At 39.8% G+C, this 26,431-nt stretch overlaps 1 long non-coding RNA gene across 1 annotated transcript; it reads left to right on the forward strand.

Annotated features, from left to right (window-relative positions):
- Positions 1-318: 318 nt before the first annotated feature.
- On the forward strand, positions 319-7,847 carry LOC142164181 (uncharacterized). The gene is made up of 2 exons (XR_012694748.1): positions 319-853; positions 7,176-7,847. It is a non-coding gene; the product is annotated as an uncharacterized LOC142164181 (long non-coding RNA).
- The last annotated feature ends 18,584 nt before the right edge of the window (positions 7,848-26,431 follow it).

The following is a 26,431-nucleotide window of genomic DNA, read 5'->3' on the forward strand; positions in this document are numbered from 1 at the left end:
TACTTTATTTTATTACAAAAAACGAAAATTACAAAAATAGTTTCATTATGGTTTTGTAGTCATTTTTAATCTTGAAAAATACCAAAAAATATTTTTGTTTTAACGGGCAGTCTTATTTTAATAATTATTTTTACATAAGTAGGGTTAATTAATATTTTTGGTAATATTTCTATGTGGATAGATTTTTAGTTAATTAAGCCAATTTTAAACAAAACTAGTCATAAAGGCCCATAATTTCCAAGCCCATAATTCCTTGGCTCATACCTCTTAACCTAGAAAACCCTACAAATACCTAGATCCCTAGAGCTAAGAGGGGGAACTGAAAAGAGAACAAAAAATCAGGCCTAGATCCCTAAGAGGATCAGCGCCGCAATACACAAAAACAACCCCCACCCCCGACTTCATCTTCTTCAGCTGAACAATACAGAAAAATACGAAGCCTAGACACAAGCATCATCTGCACTTTGGTCCTCGGAACAGATAAAAGAAAATGCCAAAAAATGTCTAAGACTCTAAGAGATAGACATTGAAGAAAGCAACGCCTAAGGCTGGAAAGCCGCAACTCCAAAAAAAATCAAACCATTCAATTGTTTGCGACAAAACCAGCCCCCCTCTTGTTTCCGAGATCCTAACACCATAGCCATCGAGCTCCCAGCAGCCTCACTCCCACCATCCTACACACACACAGTCGCATCTCTAAAAGAAATCGAGCAAATCCGAGGTGCCGACGAGGCCCATGGTGGAAGTTTGTCACGGTTTCGGCGAGCTTCGAGGTTTGGATCGCAGTTCTGTTTGAGGTTTCTATTTTTGGTCGGATTAACAGTGATTAATTCCATTTATATGAAGGTTCAATGTGAGATTTCTTCTTTTACTTCGTTTGTTCTGTTTACCCTATTTATGAATGATTTGTTTCTGAATGTTTCTGTATCTGTAATTTAGTTCCTTTGTTTATTGCCCATGACGTAAAAAATTGAAGGTGCTTATTCTATGGTGTGTGTTACTAAGGATAAGTTGGTTGCCGTAAGGGATCATCATGGGTTTAGGCCATTAGTTATGGGTAGGAAACGTAATGCTACTATTGTGTGTTGTTACTTTGGTCTTAAGAACCTAATTGCTTAATTTTGATTTTTGAATCCAAAATACAAGAATGAAAAAAGCACAATGTTGTGTCGTGGAAATCCTTACTAATTGTCAAGTCCAATTCTTCAAAAATGAACAAGCAATCCAATGTTACACTTTTCCCATAATCATTATCCCATAACGGATGAACTTCGTCTTTCATCTCAAACTTAGGTGTTAAACAATTTTGAACGTTGTAGTTCTGCTTTGGGCATGATTAATAAGTTATCATGGTCATGGGTTTGGTTCCTGTGGCATGGTTACGATACGTGAATCTCAATTCGGGGGTGCATTTCAGGTAACCCGATTATAATAGCTTCAAATAATAAAACTCTTTGAAATAATTTGAGGCGTGCCATGCCGAATAAAACCCCTAAGCCCATGGCCCTCGGGTAATCAATTTTTACTCTTTAGAAATCAATGTGTGCCATTAGTTGAATTTTCTATGGCCCTCTCAAACTTGAAAGTGCGTCGTTGCTTTAGGCGCCCTATTTAAATTAATTTCCTTAAACTCGGGTGTGCATTTTATGTGACCCAACTCCAATTTTCAACAAGGTTAAATAGAACGTGTCACGAATCACGGGTGCATTTCATGTAGCGTGGCTTGTGATATGTTTTAAATAATCTTGAATTAATTCTTTAAATAAATAAAAGCGGTTAAAAGGTTAAAAAGGGCACAATAGGTTCTAAACATGTGTTAAAATCAGATAATAGGCCAACAATAATAGTTGGGCGAACGTGCTAAAACCACGGAACCCAGGAATGCCTAACACCTTCTCCCGGGTTAACAGAATTCCTTACCCGGATTTCTATGTTCACGGACTATAAAACAGAGTCAATCTTTCCTTGATTCGGGATTTAAACTGGTGACTTGGGATACCATAAATTATCCCAAGTAGTGACTCTAAATGAATAATATAAATATATCCTGTTTTGATTGTCACTTAAATTGGAAAAAACTCCCTTATACTCCCTTCCCGGGATAGTAAAAAAGGAGGTGTGACAGGAGTGTGATCTAAAGTACACCTCCACTTAACACGCGGTATACCTGACATAGCCAGCGTCACTATTTTTGCGTGACAATCAAGAATAGCATAATGAGGCAACAACCAGTCCATGCCTAAGATACTATTAAAGTCAACCATACTGAGTAACAATAAATCGGCTCTGGTCTCAAAACCACTAAGAGCAACCAAACACAACCGATAAACGCGGTCCACAACAAGAAAATCTCTCATAGAAGTAGAAACATAAATAGGTGAACTCAAAGAATCCCGGGATACACCCAAATGCGGAGCAAAATAAGAAGACATATAAGAATAAGTGGAGCCTGGATCGAATAGAATCGATGCATCTCTATGACAAGCTAGTATAATACATGTGATGATAGAATCGGAGGCAACAACCTCGGTACGGGCAGGAAGGGCATAGTATCTAGCCTGACCTCCCCCTCTAGGGTGACCTCTACCTCCCTGACCTCCACCTCTAGCTGGCTGAGCAGGCCGGGGTAGCAACTAGAGCTGTAACCATAGCTTGAGAACTCTGCGGGGCACACTATGACTGAGAAGTCTGTGGAGGTGCACCCCTCCCAAGTCTGGGTCAATCCCTCACCATATGACGTGTGTCACCACACTCAAAACAAGCTCTGGGAGGATGTGGCGACTGTGGCTGGCTCGGGCCAGGTCTGCTGGACTGACCTCTGAAAGCACTCAACATAGGAGGCGCGCTAGATACCGGTGGTGCATAATAAGGCTCCTGAGGTCTAGGAGGAGCTGGAACACCGCTGGCTGCTGGAAGAGCTGAATGAACAGGGCGACTCATATTACCCCTACCATGACGACCTGATGCTGGGGCACGGGCACCAGAGAAATGGCCTGACTCTCAAGACCTCTTGGGCCTCCCTCTCCTCTCTCTCCCTAGCATGCATACCCTCAATCCTCCTAGCAATGTTCACCACCTGCTGATAAGAAATATCCATCTCCAACTCACAAGCCATGCTAGACCTAACGCTGGGAATAAGGCCCTCAATAAACTGGCGAACCCTCTCGCAAACAGTAGAAACCATGGCTGGTGCATGCCTAGCCAAACTGGTGTAACGTACAGCGTACTCTGAGACAGTCATATAACCCTGGTGCAAATGCTCAAACTCTGTGCGACATGCATCCCTAAGGCTCTGAGGAACATACTCTCTCAGGAACAGATCTGAAAACTGAGTCCAAATCAGTGCAGCAGCCTCATTGGACTATCTAACTCATAAATGCATCACTACTCATAGGCGACTCCTCGAAGCTAGAAAGTAGTGAAAGAAACCCCGCTCGATCTTGATATACCCATGGTATGGATAATGCGGCAACTCTCATCTAGAAATCCTAGAGCATCCTCCGATGCTAGACCGCTGAATATAGGAGGCTTGTACCTTTTGAACCTTTCAAACCTCAGCCGCTCCTCCTTGGAAGCCGCTGCCCTGTCCTCGGGCTGAACTAGCACTGCAGGCATTACAGGAATAATCTTAGGGGCCTGCTCAACATGCACTTGCTACTCAGGAGTGCGGGTGGCGGGAGTCTGTGCTCCTCCCCCGGCCTGAGATGTAGCTGCAGTAAGGGGAAGCAACCCTACTTGAGCTAGAGTGGTGTACATGCTCATGAGCTGTGCCAAAGTCTGCTGAAGAGCTGGAGTAGTAGTAGCAGTAGGCATGTCAGGTGTCTGGACTCCGGCTGGAACTACTGGTGGTACCTCGGCGGTAGCTCGTGCAGGTGTTCTGGCTATACCACGTGCGCGTCCTCGGCCTCTAACCTGGCCCCGGCCTCTGACGGCTGTAGTAGGGGGCGCGAATGCCTGATCATCTCGGGTAGCACGTGTCCTCACCATCTGTGAAAGAATAGAAGACAGAAGTTTAGATTTGTGATGTCAAAATATCGCACGACAAGGAAATCAAATGAAGTGGAATTTTCCTAACAGTTACATAGCCTCTTGTAGATAAGTATAGACGTCTCCGTACCGATCAACGAGACTCTATTAAACCGGCTTGTGATCCATGACTCCTATGAACCTAGAGCTCTGATACCAACTTGTCACGACCCCTGTTCGCCCTCTATGAACTGTCGTGACGGCACCTAGTCTCTACGACTAGGTAAGCCTAACAAATGTGGAACATAAATGAAACTTGCAGAAGAAATAATCAAAACCAAAATAACTGAATGGAAACAATAGTATAATGTCGCTCCGCATATACAACACAACGTTCTCAAACCAAGTACACTATCCCAAAACCCGGAAACTCACGGAAACACAAGCCTTTGGTATATCTAACAGTCTAACTCCAGAATATCTAATAAGAAAGAAAATAAATAAGGGCAATGTTTATCAACTAGAATAGAAAGGGACTCCTCGGTTTGCGGACGCAGCAGATGTACCTCGAAGTCTCTAAAGCAGTCGCCTCCCTCAAGGATGGTATGCCTGAGTAGCGGTATCTAGATCTGCACATGAAAAACATGCGCAGAAGAGGCATGAGTACACCACAGCGGTACCCAGTAAGTGTCAAGCCTAACCTCGGTTGGGTAGTGACGAGAAAGGTCAGGGCCCTACTGAGGTTAAAAAAAAATATAAGTTCAACAGTATAGAACAGAACAGTATAAATAAGTACGGTAGTGAAGATAACACAAGATATGCAGGACAACAACAACTATACCGAAACAAGGTAAACACGGAGAGGAAATACAGCTCAGCACCAATAATAACAATCGGGGATCTCCCAAGATACCATCCTGTAGTCCCATATGTGCATATCCAATGGATCACACGGGATCTCGTCCAGTAGTCCAACTCATAGTGCGCGGGGATCTACCGAAATCCCGTTCCGTAGTCCCAAAAGTAAATACTCAGTACTGGGGGAATCTACCGGGTGCATTCTCGTAGTTCCATATAAATGTGCAGGGGTGTGAGCACGTGATTTTTGCCTCATACGAATTACTCCAAATTAATTCCCAAAATTAGGTCTTTTCTTTAATTATGTGTTATTTTAGGAATTATTGTGTGATTTTCCTGATTGTTTGTATATATTTATGGGCATGTTTAATTTTATTAATGCATTAAAAATACAAAAATATAGCATTGGCATTTAATATTGATTTTTACATTTTTTGGAATTAATTAATAATTTGGTGTTTTACAAAAATGAAAATTCAAAAAATAATAACATATTTTTGTAATTTTAGTCAAATTGTGTGATTTTCTTTTAATTTGGCATTTAATTATTTGTGATAATTATTAGTTAGAGTTAATTAGTATTTTTAAGTTAATTTGGTGTTTTATAATTTAATTAGGATTTTAGTTTTAATTTTTGAAAGAAAAAGAAGAAAAGAAAAGAAAAAAGAGTTAATAAAATAGAGGAGATCAAATCTGGGCTAAAAGATCCCATAGCCCAAACAATTACCCAACCAGACCTGATCCCCAGTCCAGCCCAACCCGTTCCCTACTCGGTCTACCCCTACCAGAACCAAACGACGTCGTTTGGACACGTTTTGATCTGGACCGTCAATTTCATTTGATCGAACGGCCCAAAGCTTTGCCCATTACCCGACCTCGACCCATTTAATCTGAGACCGATCCGGTCTTTAAATCACTCAAACGACGACGTACCAATTAGTCAGATGATCCAAGCCGTTGATCTCGTTTGATTGAACGGCCTGGATCCAATTTCACCCCAATATATATTTGTCCAAACAGACCCCACCCCCCTCAGTCGCCCTCATCTCTCTCAAATTCCACAAACCCTAGAGGCTCTCCGCCCTAATTTCCACTGGTTGTCGCCGGCGGCGCCAGCTCCGTTCGCCACCAAACTCACACCCCAGAACCCCCTTGATCTCCTCTTTCATAATCCATAGTTAGTTTCCTTCGAACACCCTTAAAACGGTTCGAATCTTGATTTTAGGCTATGAACCCTAGTAGCCGCCACCATTTACCCTCGCCTTCCGGTGGCGGCGCCACCTCCAGTCAATCCCAAACTAACACCCCTTGACCACCACAACCACATCTTCCCTAATCCACGATCTGTTACCTTCGAATCAAACCAGAACTTGTCGAATAATGAATCTAAGCTTGAAACCTAAAACTGCAAAGTCAAGATTCATCGAACATTTAATCTAATTTTGACTTTATCTGTGTATTCTTGATAAGAACACACAATTAAAGTCAAAATTTGGTTTAAAAATTGAAGATTCGAAGGTTTTCTTTAGTTACTTCTGACCGGTGAGTTCTTCTGTCCTATTTTCTATATTTATAGTTTAATTGGTATTATTCTGATGTTCGTCTTTCCTCATCTCTTTTTCTTTTCTCTGGTCGATTTCAATTGAAAACTCGACCAATCTTCTGGCATAAACTATTTTCTGTTCGTTGTTTGTTTTTTCAGAATGTTGATGAATTTGTTCTTGGTTTCATAGGTTCGTGTGGTCAGTTTGTTTAGAATCTGGAAATCATATCTCGTCTAATAACTTAGTCGGTTAAATTGAAGATTATCTTGAGTTTGGTTAAATGTGTATAATAATTGACTGATTTATGCAAGTGGTCACTAATTGAGAAACTTCTAATAATGGTAGGGTAGAAATTGCATTACCGAATTAATTAAAAGCACTGAATTAGTGGACAATTAAGAAATGAAAAGGTGAATTGGTAATGGAAAAAGCACTAAGCTAATTGTCTATTTAAAAGAGCTGAATAGACTGAGGGGAGATACAAAAAAAAAGAGCTAAAGAGATAGAGTCAGAAGTGAGGAAAAACTGAAACTACTAAAAAAACTGCTACTATTCCATTGAGCTTTTCTTGGATTTCTGAAGTTTTCGATTTCTGAAACACTTTCCGATTCATCTGGGTTTAGAATAGAGGGAATTTTAGTTTGTAAAATCTTTGTTTGAAGTTCTGGTCGTGCTGTGTTGAGTATTGCATTTTATTTTTTGGGTTAAAGCTGATTTTCTTGGTTGTCTCTGCTGCTAAAATACTGCTTCATGCTACTGTTCTGCTACTGCCTCCTCATTTCCTGTGTTGTTTCTTTCGAATTCCAGGTACTCTTTTGAACTGTGACTGAAAATGATGTCTGACTGAGTCTCTGTGTAAAGATCTGTAAACTGAGTTGAAGTTAAAATGATTAAACATTAGTATTGTTTACTGCTTGATTCTGCCATCTTTCTTTATTTATTTCATGTTTGCCTAGTCTAGCTTATTTTGTATACTCCTTTCCTTGATATTACATTTGTTTTAAGTGATGGATTTGGACCTTGTCTGAATGTAGTTGATTCAGGAGTATTTATTTGGACTTAGTGTAATATGTGTTGATACAATGATGACAAACTGTCATTTAGTTCTGCTTCTGTTTGTGTATGAGTTTCTTGCATTTCAGAAGGGCTTTCGACTGAGTATAGAGTGAAAATTTCTTGTTAAAACCATATTGCTAAACATATACATGTGTTTCGAGGTCCTTCCAGGTATTCTGATGGAAATTGAAGTAAGAATTGGATGTGTTTGATAGCTAGGTTATTTGTGTGAAAGATAATAACATTCTGGGGCAGATTCCTTCAGTATTTCAATTTCAGTAATGATTGATGATAGGTCTGTTGTTATTTGGGCATGGAATGTTCTATTTTGGCAAGATAGGGAGATCGTTTGTTGCGTTTTGTTGAAATAATTTTTACTAGGAACTACATATTCACTTTAGAAGATACGTTAACATTAAAGTATGCTTTGCATTTGAGTCAAGGAATACCAGAATTGGTTCAAACTCAGATTTTCTTGAATGATGTAATTTGCCTCAAACATTGTCGCTGGATCATGAAACTGGGTCGTCTTCTTTGGCCCAGTTATGCTGAAACTCCTTTCAGCGATGGGATTTTCATCTGGGTTCACGTCAAGCCCAGCTACTTATTTCGTTGGTCATGTAGTAACTGGCAGGTTGGCCGTTGGGCCTCTAATCATCCTGGGCCTTTTCATAATCAAACATGGATCGCCTGTTACTAGTCCGTTGACATTTAAATTTTAGCTTAAACATTAGCAAAAAAAAAGGTAAAAATCCTCTTACGTCTTTTAATCAATTAGTCATGCTCATTAATAAATTGAGGTGTTCCACACTTAGCCTAAAAAGTTATGGCTCTCCTAATTAAGTATAGAAGTTAGAACAAATCGAGACATATTGTGCCAAACAAAATTACAAATGCATAACCCTCTACTAATTTCTTATGATTTAAATACAACAAATAACCAATTATCATAATTTGCTTTAGGCACGTTTAATAGATTATCATAGTCGTGGACACGTTCGCGTGACATGATCACAATTCCAAAAAAAATTAGAGTATACGTTCGCGTAACTTCGGCTAAACTTTCATAATAATAGAGCATCATTAATCGTGGACGAAATAATTATATAGTATCTCTAAGTCATAAATCGGTTAAATATTTTTCTAATCATTCTTGTGAATAGACCATAAACTATAATAAATTTTCTTTATAATATTATAGTAAGTTTCTTGTACATAAAGAAAAGTTTTTTTTATTCTCTGAATAAACGTTTATAATTTTAACTGCCTAGCCATGAAAGTTGGAAATTTCTAAGTGTTAATTTGGTAGGAATATTTTATTTTTTTAAAAAAGGGAGAAGAAAGATTATGTGCTAGAGAAAGATTATGTGCTTAAGATACATAATTCATAAAGTATTTTAGGCAGCTTGTTTGGAGTTTTGTCTTAATATCAAAAGACTATAAAGTTTCATTTTTTTTGTGTTTTGCTCAGTTTTCTATATTAGCAAAATTTGTTGCTTTGCGTGGTAATAATTTTGTTTTCTATTAACATAGTTATTAAGTATGCGAGAATGAGGAAAGCTCACTTTTTATCCATGAAAATCTTGCTTTCACATATTTACATCAAAATCAAATTGATACTATGCTTTTAGGTATGATCTTAATAAATCAATCATCATGATTGTATACATGTTCGCGTGACATAATTACGATTTTCAAAAATAAATTAAGGTACGCGTCCGCGCGACTTTGACTAAGTTTTTTTAAAAAATAAACTAAGTGTTGTGAATTGTGTACACGTACGCGTGACATGACTCTTGACACGCCAAACCACGCAAGAATACGTATGCGTAACTCGATAATTCTTTAAATACGAGTAAATCACGTAATTAAAAGCGGTAAAGGTAAAATGCATATAGTTTCTAAACACGTAATAAAAAAATAAAACATTTTAAGCCAAGTATAAATTGTTAAGCGATCGTGCTAGAACCACGGAATTGGGAGTGCCTAACACCTTCTCCCAGGTTAACAGAATTCCTTACCTGGATTTCTGGCTTGCAGACTGTAACACAGAGTCAATATTTTCCTCGATTCGGGATTCTAACCGGTGACTTGGGACACCATAAATTATCTCAAGTGGCGACTTTAAATTTAATGTAAATAATCCCTCTTCGATTGTCCTTTAATCACTTATATCCCTTCTCGGGGGTGTAGTGAAAAAAGGGAGGTGTGACAGCTCTGGTGACTCTGCTGGGGATCGAACCCAGAATCTCTGGTTCAGGGTTCAAGAATTTGAGCTTAGAATAATTGTTATATTTGGCTTTATTTATTATCTGGTTTATTCACATGTTTGGGCCTAATGTGCTAAATGTTGCTTTTTACCGCTTTGATATTATCTGAACCTGTATATAAAAACTGTTACGAAACCCTTCTTCTTTCTGAGTCTTCTGAATTTATGGTGCACACGTGTACATGGCTCACCTTTCTGTTAGAAGTCATACCAAATAGAACGAAGTTGGGCCAAGTAACTAGGCCGGGTAGACTTTCGTGCTCCCGGTACGTTGCCCCCACTTCGGCTCAAGCTGTCCGCTTGGGTAAGCCAGGTCTAGAATAGTATACCCCAGGTTTTACACTTAGAATAACTCAGCTTCATGCCGGATCCCTAGTAGGAACGTTTGTTTGCATCATGTGCATTTGACTTCGGAGACTCAACACAGAGGTTGGGTCTGTCTAGGACAGGTGTACCCGAAATAAAAAGACCATCATGATGCATCTTACTTGCTACTTGTGCATTCATTTGTTTTGGATTTGCATGTTGACCAGCTTATAGGAAAATTTTAGAAAAGAAAAATCAATGTGAGTACCGAGAAAGAAAATTGGCTGTTTTCCAAAAAAACAATTTCCAAAATAGTTTAAAATACTACCGAAATTTGGAGAAAAAAAAGAAGAAAAATTTTGTGTTTCTTTTAAGAGTGGTCTTTTTATTACGAACTACGTAAGTTTGATTCTCACTGGATGTGAGATACGTAGGTAACCCACATCGGGCCCACCTATTAAAAAAAACAAATAGATAATAAATAATTTAAAATGTGGGTACATAAATGTCATTGTGTTGTCATAAGTAAGGCGATGCCATTATTGTCCAAAATATGCTGAATGTCCCCAAAACGGCGCCGGAAGGCTATTTTTGCAAGAATAGCCGCCTTTAGTCGTTTTTGTTTTCAAAAACAAAAACATTTGTCGGTTAGCAAACACAGCCTTTAAACCTTCTTCATCGAAGTGTTTTTTATATATATGAATTTTTTTTAGAAATATTAATGATTATTTTTCAAATAAGTCTTGATTTTGTTTTTTTTTAAATTAAAATCACTCACAGGTACAAAATGAGCACCATCCAAAACCCACCATTCACAGATGTAGATGAGTTTCTGTTTCGGCTTCAGGTGTGGTGGTATGAGTTGAGAGGAGATGGTCAGAAATGGGTCATTAAGTATTTGGGAGCTCTCACAGATATTATGAAAGTTAAACCGCGCAATGATTTGATTACGGAACTAGTGACTTTTTGGGACCCTATTCATAATGTCTTTCACTTCTCTGATTTCGAGCTTACTCCCACATTAGAAGAAATAGATGGATATTTCGGTTTTGACGGAGATTTGAGAGACCAAAATCTTATATTCCCAAAGGCTCCCTCGGTACACCGATTCTTCGGTCTTCTGAATATCAGTAATCAAATCAGAAAAAGCAACATTGTCAAAGGGTGTTGTTCTTTCAACTTCCTATATTCAAGGTTTGGAAAGCCGGATGGATTTGAAATTCATGAAAAGGGCCTTACTAACAAACAAAACAAGGACACCTGGCAAATTCACCGTCGCTTCGCTTTCATGATGGCTTTTCTGGGAATCATGGTCTTCCCAAACAAAGAGCGGACGATTGATATTCGCATAGCCATAGTCGTACAAGTCCTCACTACCAAAGAACGTCACACTCTTGCCCTAATCATTCTCTCAGACATTTATCGGGCGTTGACTTTGTGTAAATCTGGGGCAAAATTTTTCGAAGGTTGCAATATTTTGTTGCAAATGTGGTTGACTGAACATCTCCGACATCACCCCAAGTTCATGCAGTATGGTCTAAGCAAGGACAATTTCATCGAGAGTTATGAAGAAAGAATAATAGATTATAAATCTCCAGAAGGGGTGGAAGCCTGGATATTTCATTTAAGATCTTTTATGGCAAGTCAAATTGAGTGGACTTTGGGATGGCTCCCGGTAAGAGAGGTGATACACATGTCAACCTTGAAGAGTTATTTGCTGCTGTTGGGTTTAAGAAGCGTCCAGCCGTATGCGCCACAGAGAGTGACAGCTAGGGAGATACCAAGTGGTGCCTGATATGAAGATTTGAGTGTGCAAGTGATTGAACTACACCCCGAAGCCACTCTCCCTGAGGCTTTAATCCAGCGGATTTGGAATGGTTGTCGATACTTGAAAGATGATACCCAAGTTCCAGATCCTGCGAAAGGCGAGATAAATCTGGGTTATGCTAGGTGGTTTGAAAAACGATCCCGTGTGGATGATGCACCAGAACCTAATCCTAGAAGGCTCATAAAAAGACTGCATGTTCAAGCCTTTGATGACAAAATCCAAGAATGGTTGGCTTGGGGTGAAAAGAAAAAGGGGTACAAAGCAACTATTCGTGCCTTAAAATAAAGCCTGAGGAACCTCAATTTGGAGAGAGACTTACAAGAACAAGAAGCATAAGTTGAAAAGAAGAGTCTGATTAACGAGAATAAAACTCTCCGCACTCAGTTTCAACAGATGAAGAAAGCCTCTGAAGCGCCAGTGAGAAGTTGGAAAGATCAGAAAATCATTGCCAATCTGATGGAAAAAATGCAAGATTATGACTCCATCTTGACAAAGGCTGAGAAGGCGTTAGACAAAGCTAAGGAAAAAATCATACAGTTAAATGAGGAGGCCAAATCTAGTAAGGAATGCCAAGTAATGAGATGTGAAGAAGAAATGGCTCAATTCAACAGAGAGAAGGACCATTGGATACATTCAGGAGCTCAACTCCATGCACAGTTGGAAGAAATGAGAAGGTACAATAGTGAACATCAGCACGGAGATATTGATAGGGAGAGAGCACAGGCAAGACTCGATCAGGCCAGACTTCGAGCTCAATTGGCGTCAGCTTTAGATCGCGAAGACCACATAAGAGATATAGCCACCACTTTCCAACAACGATTGCAAAACCAAGACCAAAATCTCCAAGATTTCAGAGCACAAATCCATGATTTGGCCGTTTATACTTCTCAAAGTTACGTGAACTGCCAAGGGATGGATTATGAAAGGTTTCTAGAGCATGCACCTACTTTTTCTCGTCATCTTGCAATGGAGTTAGAGAGGATGTACCGTACACTAGGAGGTCAGCCGGGTCAAGCCCCACCGTGAGAAGATGTTCCATTGATTAAAAGCAAAAGATTGTGGAGTGAAGCGTAGTCATAGTTGTTGGAACTTTTCATATAATAGTCATATTTTAGTTTTAAGATCATGTTGAGTTTTTTAAACCATTTTCTTAAAGTGTTGTCCAAATGTAATGTCATTTCTGTCTTTGTACTGTTTTGCTTGTTAAAAATAATAAATAATTGTGACCTCCAGAACTACGCTCGGTCTGATTCATGCAGGGTCATGATACGTAGGCAATCTTCATAAGATTCGACCACAACCAAAGGAAAAGAATAAAATGAAAAGGGGAGGGAAATAAAAGATAGGCGACGTCAGGAAAAGCTGGGATGACACAAGCAACCAAGCAAATACATGATAGAAAATGGTTAATTGCCTAGGTGCATTGCATCCCAACGTGTAATTGGATATGTGTTAAACTCTAAAAACTAACAAGTTTGTTGTTTTCCAGAGAATTCAAGCAGTTAGTTTATCTAGAGTATACTGGCACATTATCATTACCAAACCAGATCAAAAGGACCAATACCATAAATCATGTCTATCCCGGATATCGACACAAGTGTTGAGGTAGAGGAGTTGGACGTCAGTAAAATGAAAGAGGAGATACTCAAACTTAAGCAACAGATGGCCGAGATGTATCTGGCCTGGTCTAAAGGACAATCACCCCATCTTACCCTACTAGCCCTGCTTCCACCCCACCACCAGCTTAAACTCAGGATCATCCTACCACCGATCTATCCCCGAGCTTTCCCATTTACCAGCACTACCGGGGCACCACTTCTCATACACCACAATCTCCACCCCCTAAACCAATTCCATACCCTCCTCCACCAGTAACTCCTGTCTTTGTAGCACCTCCACCAGCTACACTTCACAAATCTCCTAGCGAGCCTACGTTCCAGGCCCAAGACAACCAATACTACCCCTCAGAGCCCACTTTCAAAGCTCCAGAAACCCATTCATATACTCCTTGCTTTGACCTCCCCATAGAAGCTGATAAACCAGTCAAAAATACCGAACATGAGGAGATGTTCAGGAAAGTTAAAAGCTTAGAACAATCATTCAGAGACATGCGGGGGTTGGGAGGTCAAGTCAGCGTGGCCTACAAGGACCTATGTCTGTTCCCGAATGTGCAATTACCGGCAGGTTTCAAGATGCCCAAGTTTGATCTATACAACGGGCACGACGATCCAGTAGCCCACTTGAGGGGTTTTTGCAGCAAAATGAGGGAAGCTGGAGGAAAAGACGAATTGTTAATGGCTTACTTCAGTCAGAGTTTGAGTGGATCAGCATTGAATTGGTATACCCGCCAAGACCATGGGAGATGGTACATATGGGATAATCTGGCGCAAACATTTGCTTGTCACTTCCAATACAATCTTGAGATCATTCCAGATCGATTGTTCTTGACTAAAATTGAGAAGAAGCACAGTGAAAGCTTCAAAGAATATGGTTTCAGATGGAGGGAGCAAGTAGCAAGAGTGAAGGAAAGTGAGATGGTCGATTACTTCCTACAGGCTTTGGAACCTACTTACTATGGCCATTTGGTCTCAGTTGTGGGAAAGTCATTCAACGAAGTAGTAAATATGGGGGGCATGGTATAAGAAGGCCTCAAGTCGAATAAAATCATGAGTTATTCGGTTATCAAAGCAACCACTCATGCTATTCAGGGAAGCATAAGAGGGATTGGGAAGAAGAAGAGAGAGGAAGCAGCAATGGTTGATTCAGGAACTTGGTCTGGATCTAGAGTTTCACCTTACCACTACAATCAACCTGGACCCCACCAACAAACTTATCACCACAATCCACCCCAACACTACTATCCCCCACCAGAACCTCATTTTTCCGTCCACCATGCACAAGCATACAACCAACCTCCTGCCCACGCTCAATGGTGTGCTCCTGTCCTACCAAATACTTATCCACATCCACGAGCCTACCAAAACACTCTCGGACCAAGTTTAAGGCCTAGTCAAGCACTCAAGGGTGAAAGGTTGCAGAAAAAGAAAACCTTTACTCTATTGGGAGAATCATACACCAGTCTGTTCCACAGGCTAAAACAGCTAGATATGCTAAGGCCGATACAGTCCAAACTGCCAAATCCTCCTCCAAAGAATCTTCAATATACTGTTAGTTGTGAGTATTGTTCTGGTACTCCGAGTCATGATACAAAAAAGTGCGATACAGGAGCTAATTGATACCAATAGAATTGAAGTTCAAGCTCCCGAAGCACCCAATATCAACAAGAATCCGATGCCATCCCATCAGGAGGCAAATATGGTCGAAATAGTGCATGCGGAGAGGGAACCCAAGAAGCCATCACAGACCGTCATGATGATTCAGTCTAGTGGAGTCAAGACAGATGAACAATCAGCAGATGAGAAGTTGGTGCTCAAGCATAGCAAAAAGAGTGTTGAGCCATCTGTGGCAGTAGAGAAGGGGTGTTTAAGCAGAGTTACAACGAAATAGGAAGGGGTAAAGGTGATTGTACCGGGAGCAGCCGGCAAACCCATCATAATCGTGGAAGGAGCCCGCGCAGATCAGGTTATTATCAAGCCAGTAACCCAGTTACCAATAATCAACAGCAAGGCTATTCCATGGAATTACGAACGTGTAACGATGATGTACAAAGGGAAGGAAGTCAAGGAAAAAATCTGTGAAGTACAGGGTTTGACTCGCTCGGGAAGGTGTTTTACTCCCGAGGAGTTAAGAAGAGCTAAAAATAATCCAGCACTAATAAAGAAAGCCGTAACTGAAGAAGAAGCAAAAAAATTCTTGAGGAAAATAAAGCTGCATGACTACTCTATCGTGGAACAATTAAGAAAGACGCCCTCTCAAATTTCCCTATTGTCATTATTGATCCATTCGGACGAGCACCGTCAAGCTTTAATGAAGATCTTGAATGAGGCACACGTTCCCGATAAGATCTCCGTGAACCACTTGGAAAAAATAGCCAACAAAATCTTCGAAGTAAACAAAGTCACATTTTCCGATGATGAATTGCCTGTTGAAGGTACTGAGCACAACAAAGCTCTTTACCTCACATTAAAATGTGAAAACTCTATGGTGACCCGGGTATTGGTTGACAACGGATCAACCACAAACATCTGTCCTCTCTCCACTCTAAGCAAGTTGAAAATAGAAGATGAGAGGATCCATAAGAACAATATTTGTGTGCGGGGATTTGACAGCGGAGGTAAAGATTCGGTTGGGGATATAGTGTTGGAGCTGACGATATGGCCAGTCGAGTTCACAATGGAGTTTCAGGTGCTGGATATAGCTGTTTCCTATAACTTACTGTCGGGTCAACCCTGGATCCACGCCGCTAAAGCAGTCCCATCAATACTACACCAGGTAGTCAAATTTGAATGGGATAGACAAGAAATAGTTATGCATGGGGAAGACAGTTTATGTGCTCGCAGCAATGCCATTGTACCAGTCATTGAGGTGGAAGATGACCAGGGACTATAGGTCTACCAGGTTTCTGACACGATGTTGGTAGAGAAAGTTCCGGAGGGGAAATACATTTCAAATCCAAAGATAACCGCCACATCAGTCATGGTAGCCTATGAGATGTTGAAGAATGGTTTTGTACTCGGTAAAGGTTTGGGCTCATCTTTGCAAGACATCATACAGCCGGTGTCTCTTTCCGAAAACTTGGGAACATTTGGTTTGGGATTCAAGCCAACTACCACAGATATAAGAAAGGCCAGAAAGCTAAAACAGAAGGCATGGGTCCTTCCAAAGCCAGTCCCACGTCTTTCCAAATCATTTGTAAAGTCTGGTACCAGAAGTCGCCCGGTAACAACAATTCCCAGTTCTATGATTAATCCTGACGAGGAGTTAATTGAAAGATTTAAAAAGTTGTTTGTTGGTGTGAACATGGTGGAAAGTGGTGAAGGTCCTAGCAACGCAGAAATTCAATTCGTTGGGCCAGAAACAAAGCTTAATAATTGGAAAATCACTCCTCTCCCCATTCAAAGGGAGTCTTGGTAGTTTATTTTGATTTTCCTTTAGTTTGTCTGGATCATTCCAGGGTTGTAATCCAGATTTTTATCTTTCAGTCTGTTTGAAGTGTGCAAATCTTGTTTCATTCAATGAAATGCAGTTTCTCTTTCTTTATCATTCCTGATAGTTTTCTTTTGTTTTTCTTTTCTGTACAGTTCTTTTTACGCTGGCTCTAGTGATATGGCATGCATAAGGAATCCTCAGCCCAGTCTTAAAGATTCAGAAATCTGATTCTGATATAAGTGTGAAAATTAAAGAAGAAATCACCAAACGGTTGGATGCAAATGTCATTCGGGTCACTCGATATCCTGTTTGGTTGGCTAATGTCGTGCATGTGCCAAAGAAAGCAACAAGATCAGAGTATGCGTCGATTACCGCAATCTCAACAAAGCAAGTCCGAAGGATAACTTTCCATTACCCAATATCCATATTTTGATCGATAATTATGCCAAGCAAGAGATAGGATCTTTTATGGATTGCTATGTCGGGTATCATCAGATTCTAATGGATGAAGAAGATGCAGAAAAGACGGCATTCATCACGCCGTGAGGAACTTATTGCTACCAGGTAATGCCATTTGGTTTGAAGAACACTGGGGCAACTTACATGAGAGCAATGACTACAGTGTTTCATAACATGATACATAAGGAGATTGAAGTATACGTGGATGATGTGATCATAAAATCAAAGCATCAGGCCAACCACGTTGGGGATTTGAGGAAATTCTTCCTGAGACTTCGCAGGTACAACCTCAAGCTTAACCCTGCCAGGTGCGCATTTGGTGTTCCATCCGGAAAGTTGTTGGGATTCATAGTCATCCGGCGAGGCATCGAGTTGGACCCATCAAAGATCAAAGCCATCCAAGAATTGTCACCTCCAAGGAATAAGACTGAAGTGATGAGACTGTTAGGGAGGTTGAACTACATCAGCAGGTTTATTGCTCAGGTCACGACAACTTGTGAGCCTATTTTCAAATTGCTGAAGAAGGATGTTGCGGTCAAATGGACTGATGAGTGTCAAGAAGCGTTTGATAAGATAAAAGGATACTTGTCAAACCCACGCATGCTGGTTTCGCAAGAACCAGGAAGACCTTTGATTCTTTACTTGACAGTCTTGGAAAATTCATTTGGTTGTGTATTGGGGCAGCATGACATCACCGACAGAAAGGAACAAGCCATCTACTATCTTAGCAAGAAGTTTACGGCTTATGAGGTTAAGTACACTCATCTGGAAAGGACATGTTGTGCCCTAACTTGGGTGGCTCAGAAATTAAAACATTATTTGTCATCCTACACTACTTACCTCATTTCGCGTTTGGATCCGTTGAAGTATATCTTTCAAAAGCCTATGCCGAAAGGGAGACTTACGAAGTGGCAAATATTGCTCACAGATTTTGACATCATCTATGTGACTAGGACTACGATGAAAGCCTAAGCATTGGCCGATCATTTGGCCGAAAACCTGGTCGATAAAGATTACGAGCCATTGAGAACTTATTTTCCCAATGAAGAAGTGATGCATATCGATGAACTGGAGCAAATTGAAAAACCAGGCTGGAAACTTTTCTTTGATCGGGCTGTCAACATGAAAAGAGTCGGGATAGGAGCTGTGCTTATTTCTGAAACAGGGCATCACTATCCTGTTACGGCTCAGCTTCGGTATTATTGCACCAACAATATAGTTTAGTATGAAGACTGTATTTTGGGTCTAAGGCTAGCTGCAGACATGGATATCCAGGAAATCTTGGTCTTGGGAGACTCGGATCTTCTGGTACATCAAATTCAAGGAGAATGGGAAATGCGAGACTTGAAGCTCATACCGTAGCGACAATGTTTACATGATCTTTGTCAATGGTTTCGATCAGTGGAGTTCAGGCATATTCCAAGGGTCCATAATGAGGTCGCCGATGCTTTGGCTACCCTATCATCAATGTTGCACCATCCGGACAAAGCTTATGTCGATCCTCTGCATATTCAAGTCCGAGATCAGCATGCTTACTGTAACATGATTGAAGAAGAACTTGATGGTGAACCATGGTTCCACGATATCAAGGAGTACATCAGAATGGGGGTATATCCAGTGCAAGCCACGGGGGATCAAAAGAGAACAAATCGACGGTTGGCAAATGGATTTTTCTTAAGTGGAGGAGTTTTGTATAAGAGAACACCAGACCTTGGATTATTAAGATGCATAGATGCTAGACAAGCTACGACTGTCATGTCCGAAGTACATTCGGGAGTCTGCGGACCACATATGAGAGGATATGTGTTGGCAAAGAAAATTCTCCGAGCAGGCTATTATTGACTTACCATAGAGCGAGATTGTATCAATTTTGTGCGCAAATGTCATCAGTTCCAGATACACGGAGATTTGATCCATTCTCCACCATCGAAATTGCATACAATGTCGGCACCATGGCCCTTCGTTGCCTGGGGCGTGGATGTTATTGGACCAATTGAGCCAGCAGCATCCAACGGGCACAGGTTCATTCTGGTAGCCATTGATTATTTCACCAAGTGGGAGGCCAAAACTTTCAAATCGGTGACCAAGAAAACAGTGGTCGATTTTGTTCACTCAAATATCATCTGTCGATTCGGAATCCCAAAGGTGATCATCACAGATAATGGTGCTAATCTTAACAGTAACTTGATGGAAGAGGTATGTCAACAGTTTAAGATTACACATCGCAATTCTACCCCATATCGTCCCAAGGCGAATGGAGCAGTCGAGGCAGCCAACAAAAACATAAAGAAGATACTTCGGAAAATGGTAGAAGGTTCGAGGCAGTGACACAAAAAATTACCATTCGCGTTATTGGGATATCGCACTACTGTTCACACTTCGGTAGGTGCAACTCCTTATTTGTTGGTATATGGCACTGAAGCAGTAATACTTGCAGAAGTTGAAATCCCTTCCCTTCAGATTGTCGCTGAGGCTAAGATTGATGATGATGAGTGCGTCAAAACCCGTTTGGAGCAGTTGAACTTGATTAATGAAAAAAGATTGACAGCAGTATGTCATGGCCAGTTATATCAAAGAAGAATGGCAAGAGCATACAACAAAAGGGTGCGTCCCCAAAAGTTTGAAGTGGGTCAGCAAGTGCTGAAATGTATTCTTCCACATCAGGTTGAAGCAAAAGGCAAGTTCTCCCCGAATTGGCAAGGGCCATTCATTGTGACCAGAGTATTATCCAACGGCGCTCTATGTTTAACAGATATCGAAGGAAAATGCATAGACATCGCCATCAATTCCGATGCAGTCAAGAGATATTATGTATGATTTCTTTGTTATAATTGTTGATTGTTTGTACTTGGCATTGTTTCAAAGATTGGAATGACGAAGGCAATTTGTTCTGCTATCTAAACACTTTACCCTTTGTTCCCCCTTTAAAGCCACATTTGTTTCTTTCATACCCCTTTTTTGGAATCAATAACAAAACTAAAAAGAAAAGAAAGAAAAAGAGAAAAAGAAAAGAAGTGAAAAGAGAAAGTATAACAACAAGGAAATTCAGATGTGAACTACGTTTGACCTAATTCCTGCTAAGGATACGTAGGCAGCCTCACAGCTCGGTCATAGTAAAATAAAATATCAAAAGGTCCCCAAGCAAGAAACTGGGGCAGAGGTTGTACTTGTAATAAGAAATGTGATTCCAATAGTTGTAATTTTAAACCCATGTCAAATTGTTTTGAGCCTTTGATACCCTTTCTTTCTAACCCCATCCAAAAGCCCACATTACGGTCCAAAGAAAGATTTTTTGATCAGTCTTCGAGAGATGCCAATTTGAGCAAATAGAGGTGATTCATATCAGGATAACACTCTGGTCCAAGCAGGAAAAGTAATGAAAATGAGAAAATATTATTGGTGAAAACCCTCATATGCATTATGAGGCGACGAAAGCTGAGAGAAAATAAAAATGAGAGTCTTAATGGTGAAAACCCTCATGGGCACCATGAGGCGACGAAAGCTGAGAGAAAGTAAAAATAAGAGAGTCTTATCGGTGAAAACCTTCGCAAGAACCATAAGACGACAAGGAATTAAGGAACAAACGAATGAGAGAGGTTTGTCGGTGAAAACCCTTCAGGACACTGCAAGTCGAACAAGGTCCGTAAGTTGGCGGAAAGTAAAATTGGGTTGTGGAAATCTTGAAGAACAAAGTAAAACAATTGGAAAGGAGATTGGTTAAATAGATTGAGCTGATTAATCCAAAATGCATACCATGATCATTGGTGTCAGTGACTCCACTCAGATAAGTTCATTTTTCCTATCTCCAACAGTCATCCAAATTTGGATTTTCTTCTTTATTCTTAATTCTCAAAATCGTCACATTTCACTACTGTTAATTTTTACTCCTCTAAAGCTCTTCCAAGGTTGGCCTTGTTCCAACAAATAAGAAGGAATTCAAAGTGTACTACCAGATTCAAAATTGCACAAAGCAAAATATGGCTAGGACATGTTAGAGATAGTATGATAAAAAGTGGGACCTAGGGTGTAAGCAAAGGATTAAATCAGTAGAAGGGTTCAGTAATGTCATGAGAGATGTACGGTTACGAATAAAAGGGTCAGAAGTGAAAAACAACAGTTGGGGATCCTGCAGTTAAGGATCAGTCATGGGTCAAAATAGTCATTTCAACCAGTTCAAGGCAGTCTGTTGAAGCAAAGCAGGGCAAAGAGAAAACCATCCCCAGCAAGAATGCCACAACTAACCATCACGTTTTAAACTGACAAGATTTTCTTTGATTTGAAACAGGGGCAAAGATGGCATTTATTTCAGGAAGCACTCGGTAAGGAAATCAAGTACCATGCAGGTTTGATCGTATAAATTCTCAGGCCCCTCCAGGAAAATGAGACTTAGCTTTAATTCAAAACATTCATGAGTACAAGATCTAGCATAAGCTCTACTTCTTGAAAATATAAGTTGGTTTGAATTTTTCATTTTTTTTTAAGACAAGACTCAATTCGAAACTTCAGGACCCTCCTGGAAAATAGGACCTAGGTTAAACCCTAAAACAATCATAAGTAGTAAATATAAGACAAATGTGCACCAAAAGGAATATAAGTTGGTTTCAAAGATCGCATAAGAGTTGTCAGGACCCTCCTGGATAATAGGACATAGTTTAAAACTGGTTTCGATAACAAGATTTAGCAGAAGTCATGCCTTTAAAAGATATAGCTTAGATTGAAAATTGTCGTTTAGCTAAGAATTGTCAGGACCCTCCTGGATAATGGGACCTAGCTTTCAAATTCTTATTAATATTTGGTAATATGTTTCAGTTTAACACTCACCGATGCGCCCAGCTACCAAACTGGGGCAGAAAATTTTCTTTTATTTTGTCTATTTTTGTTGAAGTCAGGCGTCCACTGGAGAACAAGGAAGAACACTCGAAGTATCAGCAATCAGGCGTCCACCTAGAGAACAAGGAACAACAGTTGAAGTATCAACAATCAGGCGTCCACCTGGAGAACAAGGAACAACAGTTAAAGTATCAGCAATCAGGCGTCAACCTGGAGAACAAGGAAAAGCAGTTGAGGATTCAGTAATCAGGCGTCCACCTGGAGAACAAGGAACAACAATTCAAGTTTCAGCAATTAGGCACCCACCTGGAAAGCAAGGGAGTACAATTCAAGTTTCAGCTTTCAAGTTCTTACTAATGTTTGGTAACATGATTTAGTTTACACTCATATATATACCCGGCTACCCAAACTAGGGCAGAAATTTTTCTTTGCTTTTGTCTATTTTGTTGAAATCAGGAGCCCACCTAGAGAACAAGGGAATACAATTCAAGTTTCAGCAATCAGGAGCCCACCTGGAGAACAAGGGAATACAATTCCAGTTTCAGCAATCAGGAGCCCACCTGGAGAACAAGGGAATACATTTCGAGTCTCCGCAATCAGGAGCCCACCTGGAGAACAAGAGAATACAATTCAAATTTCAAGTAGTCAGGAGCTCGCCTGGAGAACGAAGGGAAGAAGCAATTAAAATTTCAAATAATCAGAGCCCGCCTGGAGAACAGAGGAAAGGAAACAATAGTCAAAGGAAGACGTTTAAAGGGTTCAGCAATCAGGTGCCCGCCTGGAGAAGAAGGGAAAGCATTTTAAAGAATACCATTCAAGTCAGCCACAAAGGAACTTCTGAGGAAAATACAAGTCAACGAGGCAATATCAGTCACAAGATCAAGTTTGAAAATAAATCTTTGTAAAGCGTAGATTATAGCTTAGTCTAGCTTCTTCATTTTTGTCATGGTGTAATAAGGAGGTCAGTAGGCAGTATCAGCAGCGGCAACAGCAGTAACAGTAAAACCGCAGATTCATGATAGTCCCAGCTACCAAAACTTCCTGAACTACATTGACCTGATTCCTTTATAGCCAAGGATATGTAGGAAACCTTTGAAGCAGAGGTTCGGTCAAATCTTTCAAAAAACGCTTCCCACAGAGTGTTCAAACAGGCAAAAATCGCTCGTATCTGCTCACGTGGTTTTTGCCTCATACGAATTACTCCAAAATAATTCCCAAAATTAGGTCTTGTCTTTAATTATGTGTTATTTTAGGAATTATTGTGTAATTTTCCTGATTGTTTGCATATATTTGTGGGCATGTTTAATTTTATTAATGCATTAAAAATACAAAAATATAGCATTGGCATTTAAGATTTGATTTTTACATTTTTGGAATTAATTAATAATTTGGTGTTTTACAAAAATGAAAATTCAAAAAATAATAATATATTTTTGTAATTTTAGTCAAATTGTGTAATTTTCTTTTAATTTGGCATTTAATTATTTGTGATAATTATTAGTTAGAGTTAATTAGTATTTTTAAGTTAATTTGGTGTTTTATAATTTAATTAGGATTTTAGTTTTAATTTTTGAAAGAAAAAGAAGAAAAGAAGAGAAAAAAGAGTTAATAAAATAGAGGAAATCAAATCTGGGCCAAAAGATCCCATAGCCCAAACAATTACCCAGCCAGACCTGATCCCCAGTCCAGCCCAACCCATTCCCTACCCGGTCCACCCCTACCAGAACCAAACGACGTCGTTTGGATACGTTTTGATCAGGGCCATCAATTTCATTTGATCGAACGGCCCAAAGCTTTGCCCGTTACCCAACCCCGACCCATTTCATCTGAGACCGATCCGGTCTTTTAAATCACTTAAACGACGTCGTACCAATTTGTCAGATCATCCAAGCCGTTGATCTCGTTTGACCGAACGACCTGGATCCAATTTCACCCCAGTATATATTTGTCCAAACAGACCCCACCCCCTCAGTCACCCTCATCTCTCTCAAATTCCCCAAACCCTAGAGGCCCGCCGCCCTAATTTCTACCGTTGTCTCCGGCGGCGCCGGCTCCGTTCGCCACTAAACTCACACCCTAGAACCCCCTTGATCTCCTCTTTCATAATCCATAGTTAGTTTCCTTCGAAAACCCTTAAAACGGTTTGAATCTTGATTTTAGGCTATGAACCCTAGTAGCTGCCACCATTTACCCTCGCCTTCCGGTGGCGGCGCCACCTCCAATCAACCCCAAACTAACACCCCTTGACCACCACAACCCCATCTTCCCTAATCCACGATTCGTTACCTTCGAATCAAACCAGAACTTGTCGAATAATGAATCTAAGCTTCAAACCTAAAATTTCAAAGTCAAGATTCATCGAACATTTAAGCTAATTTTGACTTTATCTGTGTATTCTTGATAAGAACACACAGTTAAAGTCAAAATTTGGTTTAAAAACTAAAGATTCGAAGGTTTTCTTCAGTTACTACTGACCGGTGAGTTCTTCTGTCCTATTTTCTATATTTATAGTTTAATTGGTATTATTCTGATGTTCATCTTTCCTCATCTCTTTTTCTTTTCTCTAGTCGATTTTAATTGAAAACTCGGCCAATCTTTTGGCATAAACTATATTTTGTTCGTTGTATGTTTTTTCAGAATGTTGATGAATTTGTTCTTAGTTTCATAGGTTCGCGTGGTCAGTTTGTTTAGAATCTGGAAATCATATCTCGTCTAATAACTTAGTCGGTTAAATTAAAGATTATCTTAAGTTTGGTTAAATGTGTATAATAATTGACTGATTTATGCAAGTGGTGACTAATTGAGAAACTTCTAATAGTGGTAGGGTAGAAATTGCATTACCGAATTAATTAAAACCACCGAATCAGTGGACAATTAAGATATGAAAAGGTGAATTGGTAATGGAAAAGGCACTAAGCTAATTGTCTATTTAAAAGAGCTGAACAGACTGAGGGGAGATACAAAAAAAAAGAGCTGAAGAGATAGAGTTAGAAGTGAGGAAAAACTGAAACTACTAAAAAAAACTGCTACTATTCCATTGAGCTTTTCTTGGATTTCTGAAGTTTTCGATTTCTGAAACACTTTCTGATTCATCTGGGTTTAGAATAGAGGGAATTTTAGTTTGTAAAATCTTGGTTTGAAGTTCTGGTCGTGCTGTGTTGAGTATTGTATTTCATTTTTTGGGTTAAAGCTGATTTTCTTGGTTGTCTCTGCTGCTAAAATATTGCTTCTTGCTACTGTTCTACTGTTGCCTCCTCATTTCCTGTGTTGTTTCTTTCGAATTCCAGGTACTCTTTTGAACTGTGACTGAAAATGATGCCTGACTGAGTCTCTGTGTAAAGATCTGTAAACTGAGTTGAAGTTAAAATGATTAAACATTAGTGTTGTTTACTGCTTGATTCTGCCATCTTTCTTTATTTATTTCATGTTTGCCTAGTCTAGCTTATTTTGTATACTCCTTTCCTTGATATTATATTTGTTTTAAGTGAGGGATTTGGACCTTGTCTGAATGTAGTTGATTCAGGAGTATTTATTTAGACTTAGTGTAATATGTGTTGATCCAATGATGACAAACTGTCATTTAGTTCTGCTTCTGTTTGTGTATGAGTTTCTTGCGTTTCAAAAGGGCTTTCGACTGAGTATAGAGTGAAAATTTCTTGTTAAAACCATATTCCCAAACATATACATGTGTTTCGAGGTCCTTCCAAGTATTCTGATGGAAATTGAAGTAAGAATTGGATGTGTTTGATAGCTAGGTTATTTGTGTGAAAGATAATAACATTCTAGGGCAGATTCATTCAGTATTTTAATTTCAGTAACGATTGATGATAAGTCTGTTGTTATTTGGGAATTGAATGTTCTATTTTGGCAAGATAGGGAGATCGTTTGTTACGTTTTGTTGAAATAATTTTTACTAGGAACTGCATATTCACTTTAGAAGATACGTTAACATTAAAGTATGCTTTGCATTTGAGTCAATGATTACCAGAATTGGTTCAAACTCAGAGTTTCTTGAATGATGTAATTTGCCTCAAACATTGGCGCTGGATCATGAAACTGGGTCGCCTTCTTTGGCCCAGTTATGCCGAAACTCCTTTTAGCAATGGTATTTTCATCTGGGTTCACGTCAAGCCCAGCTGCTTATTTTGTTGGTCATGTAGTAACTGGCAGGTTGGTCGTTGGGCCTCTAATCAGCCTGGGCCTTTTCTTAATCAAACATGGATCGCCTGTTACTAGTCCGTTGACATTTAAATTTTAGCTTAAACA

Source organism: Nicotiana tabacum, chromosome 9 (genome assembly GCF_000715075.1).
Source record: "Nicotiana tabacum cultivar K326 chromosome 9, ASM71507v2, whole genome shotgun sequence".
In the NCBI taxonomy this organism is placed as follows: Eukaryota; Viridiplantae; Streptophyta; class Magnoliopsida; order Solanales; family Solanaceae; genus Nicotiana; species Nicotiana tabacum.